The sequence below is a fragment of the Pipistrellus kuhlii genome, unplaced genomic scaffold (assembly GCF_014108245.1).
Source record: "Pipistrellus kuhlii isolate mPipKuh1 unplaced genomic scaffold, mPipKuh1.p scaffold_m20_p_13, whole genome shotgun sequence".
Classification (NCBI taxonomy): domain Eukaryota; kingdom Metazoa; phylum Chordata; class Mammalia; order Chiroptera; family Vespertilionidae; genus Pipistrellus; species Pipistrellus kuhlii.
The window spans coordinates 47,037,523-47,043,522 of record NW_023425438.1 but is presented as its reverse complement, the minus strand read 5'-3'; the positions used below and the strand labels follow the sequence as shown (position 1 = coordinate 47,043,522).

The 6,000-nt window shown below is 45.0% G+C and overlaps 1 long non-coding RNA gene across 1 annotated transcript; it reads left to right on the top strand.

The window, feature by feature from the left end:
- The first annotated feature begins 3,231 nt into the window (after window positions 1-3,231).
- On the top strand, window positions 3,232-5,233 carry LOC118717828. The gene is made up of 3 exons (XR_004987599.2): window positions 3,232-3,548; window positions 3,960-3,962; window positions 4,203-5,233. It is a non-coding gene; the product is annotated as an uncharacterized LOC118717828 (long non-coding RNA).
- Window positions 5,234-6,000: the final 767 nt, after the last annotated feature.

The following is a 6,000-nucleotide window of genomic DNA, read 5'->3' as shown; positions in this document are numbered from 1 at the left end:
AGTCCGCAGGCCGAGGCTTTATCCACTGAGCCAAACCAGTTTCGGCTCATGAGACAATTCTTATGTGACTGCCTCTGTGCTTGGTGTTTGGGGTCGAACCCTGGAGTCAAAATAAGACCATCGGAGGCTGCTAATTGATTAAAAAAGCAGGCAAGGATTTATTGAACTGGCCAGGACAGCCGTGAGAGCACCACACAGGTGGAGTCCACACTCATCACTGCACTGTTCCAGGTGTAGGCAGTCCTTTTAAAGGTCTAAACCACAAAAATTTTCTTTTGTTCTAAATTCTAAATTCTAAAGGCTGGGAACAGCTCACAGGGTAGTTCCCAGCCACATCCTGCTGGACATTGAAATGTGGCCCTATCTTGCGATAGCAGATAGTACAGAAGCGGAACTGAGCAAAGTTAATCTCTAAAGGTTATCTGCAGTTCCAACTCCTGGAGCTACTGAGTCGATGGGAATCAATCTCCTGTGGTCCTGGTCCACAGGCACAGGAACGTTACCTTTGTGAGTTTCCAGGTCTCAATCTGGAAGCTATTGTTTAAGCAAGTATCGATAAGTGAGTGCAGCAGCCAGAACAGCAGGGCTATAATTCAAACAGCAGTTTTTACCCAAGTATGGTTGCTACCATACTTCACTTGGCATTTGGGGGGGGGGGGGGGGGAAATAAACCAAAAACATGAGAGAAAGGATTTGCTGCCACAACTGCAATAAACAGCTGTGCGTGCCCAGACAGCCCTGGCAGGGACTTCCCAGTGACATAGGTGCCACCACTCTCACCTTCGCATATCACTGGTTGCTGATGCCCTGTGTCCAGAGGGACAACCTGAGGGACAAGAAGATGAGGTTTGCCGAGACCGGTTTGGCTCAATGGATAGAACGTCGGCTTGGGGACTGAAGGGTCCCGGGTTCGATTCCGGTCAAGGGCATGTACCTTGGTTGCAGGCACATCCCCAGTGGGGGGTGTGCAAGAGGCAGCTGATTGATGACTCTCTCTCATCAATGTTTCTAACTCTCTATCTCTCTCCCTTCCTCTCTGTACAAAATCAATAAAATATATTAAAAATAAAAAAAAAGAAGATGAGGTTAGTTGGAATGTGAGATTGTCCCAGGGCGAAGAGGAAGGGGCATCTGGAGGCTGGGTCTGGTTACTTGGCCAGAGAGAAAACACCAGCTCAGGGTAGGGCAGCTCCAGCAAAAGGAAGGCTGTGTCAGGGACCACGGCTGGCCAGCAAAGGGTAACAAAGGAGGCTCAAAGCTTGAAGGCTCGGGGGGTGCTTCAGGCACTGAGGGGAGGCTCCAGACGCTCCCGTAAGACCCCTGGGGAAGAAGCCTCCTTTTTTCCCTCCTCTTCCTGTCTCTCCTTTTCCTTCCTTTGATTTAGAAGCTCTTTACTAGATAGATTATTTCCTAAACAATAGGATTTATTGGACCCTTTCCCACTTTAACGTGCTCTGTTGAGTCTAAAAAACGACTTGACTTTTCTTGCTCTTGATATCTTTCTGGTTTGTCACAAAAATATTTCTCCTGAGGGTTTCCAGGAGGATTTCGGGAGCACTTCTCTCACCCAGGCATGGTCTCCAGCACAGGCATATTGCGAACACGAGGGGAAATGTTTTGATGTTAATTGCGGGTGGCAGGATTTTTCTTAGGCAGGAAGCAGTCCTTGTTTAGGGAAATATTTTGATAAGCTGAAGGCACCAGAGTAGGAGCCGGGAGAACTGGGTGTTTCTGTAGGCCACGCACTCAAGATAAGGTGCAGCCAGCTCTGCCTGAGACCAAGAGAGAATCTGGCCTCTGAGAAGGAGGAGAGGAAATTCAGGGAAGCCAGGCGAAGAGTAGGAAGAGAGTCCTGTAAAATGGCAGGCGAGGGGCTGGATTAATTTGCTGCCATGACAAAACACCGCAGACTGGGGTTTAAACAACAGAAATTTATTTTCTCACCGTTCTGGAGGCTAGAAGTCTAAGTTTGAGGTGTCGGCAGGGCTTGTTTCTTCTAAGGCCTCTTTCCTTGGCTTGTAGATGGCTGCTTCTCCCTGCATCCTCACAGCGTCTTCCCTCTGTGCTGTCTGTGTCCTCATCTCCTCTTCTCATAAGGACAGCCGTCATACTGGATTAGGGCCCACCCACACCAACCTCATTCTAATTGTATCTTGAAAGACTCTCTCTCTCTCAATACAGTTATTTTCTGAGGTCCTGGGAGATAGGACTTCAGCAGATAGGTTTTGGGGAGCGCAGGGCAGCCTGTAACAGGGGCCAAAGGACATTGGAAGACCACCCTCCAGCCCCACGGCGTTGTCTTCCTCTGAAAATCTTCACTAACTACTTTGTGTGCATAGAAGCCAAAGGAAAAGTAGGCCTCCCATCTGGGAGCCATGTGATGGGGAACAGAGGTGGCCCTGTGGGATCGTAATCTCTGAGAAAGTGAGCCTCCAGGGAGACGGAGGGAACTCAGGATGTGCTTTGAACCTCCCCCAGGCCTGGGGACCTCAGCTCCCATCTGGTTTGCATCACTGATCATATTTCCGTCTTGGCTTTCATTGTCAGGAAACTCGGAGTCACCCTGGAGGTCCCTTATGATGAATGAACTCTTGTAGAGTTTCTCCCCAGGCTTTATCCTCCTCTCTGGCTTTCATTTCCACGCTTGCACCTCTATGACGGACCTTTCCTGCCTTTGCTTACCCAGCATCCCTTCCTTGGGAGCATTTCACCCCACTCCAGATAACCCCTACAGAGCTGCCAATCATAGTGCCCAGCACCATCTCCTACCCTCACAACCGGGCGGGTATCTGACTCTGGCTGGCCAAAGTGCCACACCCACATGGCCACAGACATGGCTCTGTAACGCAAGAGGAACCAATAAGAGAGTTACCTGTGATCGATATGGGAGAGATGTTCTCTTAGCTGTTTACTGATTTGAAAGGGTATAAACCTGAGGGCTCTAGGAGCCATCTTTCCCGACCTAAGGACACAGACTTATTTTGCAGGAGGCCAAGCAGAGGTGAGCAGGCTGAGAGATTAAGACAGAACCTTGACAGTATTGTTTGTCACAACAGCTAGCTGTGCCTAAAGCCAGATCCTGGATATAGCCTGTAATTGGAGCTAATAAACTCTCTTTTCCCAGATGCACTGGGATGTAGACTGGAGGTAGGGGTCCCATTAGCTCTGTTTCTCATTTCAAGTCCAGAAGAAAGCCCTCAGTTTGAGCACAAGGCCAAAGGAACTGTGCTTATCTCAGAAACCGCAAGGGCAAGTTCAGTTCAAGGACCATGACCACGAAGAGACTTCTGGAGTTAGTTAGTAGCTAATAGTTTGTAGACTCAAATAGAACATGCATCCACTAGAATTGTGGGGATATTCTATTTCCAGAAACTCCCTAGCTTGATGAACAGGGTCTGTGATTGCTCCAGACCCCAAGGCAAGCCCCAGGCCCTGCAATTTTGCTGAGAGGAAGTGGCCACTCAACCAACCCCTGGTGGGGAGTCTTCCATCCCCCAAACCGCCCCCAGAAATGGCCGTGGAAATCCTCAGCAAGGGTGTCCTAGTAGGTGGGCTGACCCAGAGACTGACAGCTCTGCCTGGGGCTGTCCCTGTCCCTGTGCTGCAGAGCATGGAGTGTTTGAGTTTTCCCTTCTCCCTGTTGCTTAATGGGAGACATAGAGCAATGTCTCTGTCTTCCCTTTGTCACTGGGTCCTGGGAATGTGAGGGTGGTTAAACTTATCTTTTAGCTGTGCGCTGCCAAATCCATGAAGGGCATGATTTTGGCTTTTATAGCTTTTGTTTATAAAGTCATTGTGTTATGCTAATCAAGGGGCGTTTATAGCATTCTATTTATGGGAGGAAGAGTGATTTTGTTTGTCAAGCTATCTTCCCAGGGAGGATTTCCTTCTAACTCCATGAGCTTTTGGAGACTCTAGCAGTCAAGACACTCCCACCCACCCCACCATTTGTGGCTTAGTTGGTTGAGCATCTTATCTTGCACCTGGAGATTGTGGTTCCAGTCCTGGTCAGGCATATGCCCAGGTTGTGGGCTTGATCCCCAGGAGGAGGCATGCAGGAGGCAATCCATTGATGTTTCTATCTTTCTTCCTCACCCTTTCTCTTTCTGAAATAATCACACACACACACACACACACACACACACACACACACACACACACACACTTTAAAAAACACTCCCACCCCTGTTTTCATTACACAGAGATAGACCCCAACCCAGGCTGGCCAATCAAGTCCCTGTTTCTCTATCCAGAGGGATTGGTTCGATTATGGACATGGGACCTAAGCAGGGCCAATCATAATTGACAGATGAGTATTGGATAAGAAGGGTCCTCTTTATCCAGAAAATGCTGAAAGAGTAAAAGCAACTTCAAATTCAGCAGTAGGCCCTCTTTTCTTACAGACTCTTCAGTCCTCCCATCAGAGATTTGTCACTAGTTGTTTCCACCCATGAAAGTCTGGAGCCTCAGACCATCAGTTTTCCTTTGACCTACGGCATGAGTTATTTAGACGATCTGTTTTAATTTTCAAATCTTTGGATTTTTTGTTGTTACTGATTAACTTCATTGTTCTTGCTAGACAATGGGATCTGTACGAATCTATGTGATCCGTATGTTTGATGCTTTCAACCTTCTTTAGATTTGCTTTATATACTTGTAGGTGATTGATTTTTACGGGATATATCTTGGGTGCTTGAAAAGAATGTTTTCCTAACTTGATTTGTGCAGAGTTCTATGTAAGTCAAGCATTATTTGTGTTGTTCAAATCATCAATATTCTCACTAACTTCTGTTTTTTATCTGCCTGGTCTGTAAATTACACACAGGTGTATTAACATATCCCATTATGATCATGAATGAGCTAATTTCTCCTTGCTTTTATAATTTTTTCTCTTTTTTAAAAAAAAAATCAACAATTTTTTAGAGAAGTTTTAAATGCACAGCAAAACTGAGCAGAAGGTAAAGGGGTTTTCCATATACTCACTGACCCCACACATGCACAGCCACCCCCAATATCAGCACCCCCCCACCAGAGGGGTACAATTATTGATTTTATGCTGATGTGTTTACATTAGTTCTCTCTTATTGGTCTACATTCTATGGGTTTGGATAAATGTATAATGATATGTATCTACCCTTATGGTATCTGATAGAGTAGTTTGACTGTCCTGAAAATCCTCTGTGTTCCAACCTGTTTATCCCCCCATCACCCCCAGCTCCTGGAAACCAGTGATTTTTTTTTTTTTTTTTTTTTTTTTTTTTTTTTTTTTACTGCCTCCATAGTTTGGACTTTTCAAGAATGTCATGTTGTTGGAATCATACAGTGTGTACCCTTAGTCATATGCTTTTAAGGTTCTTTCATTTCTTTTCATAGCTTGACAGCTCATTTTTCTTTTTTTTAAACACTGAATAATATTCTATCTGGAATGTACCACAGTTTGTTTATACATTTAGGATGCATCTAAGTTTTGGAAATTATGAGTAAAGCTGCCATAAACATTCTTGTGCAGGCCTTTGTGTGAACATAAGTTTTCATCTACTTTGGGTAAATACCAAAGAGCACCATAGCTTGATTCCATGGTAAGGGTATGTTTACGTTAAGTTACGTGGTAAAAAGCCTCCTGTCTTCCAAAGTGGCTCTACCATTTTACATTCTCACCAGCAATGTGTGAGAGTTCCTGCTGCTCCACATCCTTGTCAGAAATTGGTGTTGTCAGTGTTTGGTTTTTGAAAATTCTAACATGTGGAGTGGTATTTAATTGTTTTAATTTACATTTCCCTGATGACATATGATGTGAAGCATCTTTTCATATGTTTCTCACACACACACACACACACACACACACACATATATATATATATATATATCTTATTTGGTGAGGTGTCTGATAAGGCCATTTTAAAAATGGGTCATTTTCTTATTGTTGAGTTTTTAGAATTCTTTGTATATTTTGAATAACAGTTCTTTGAATAACAGATGTGTCTTCTGCAAATATTTAAA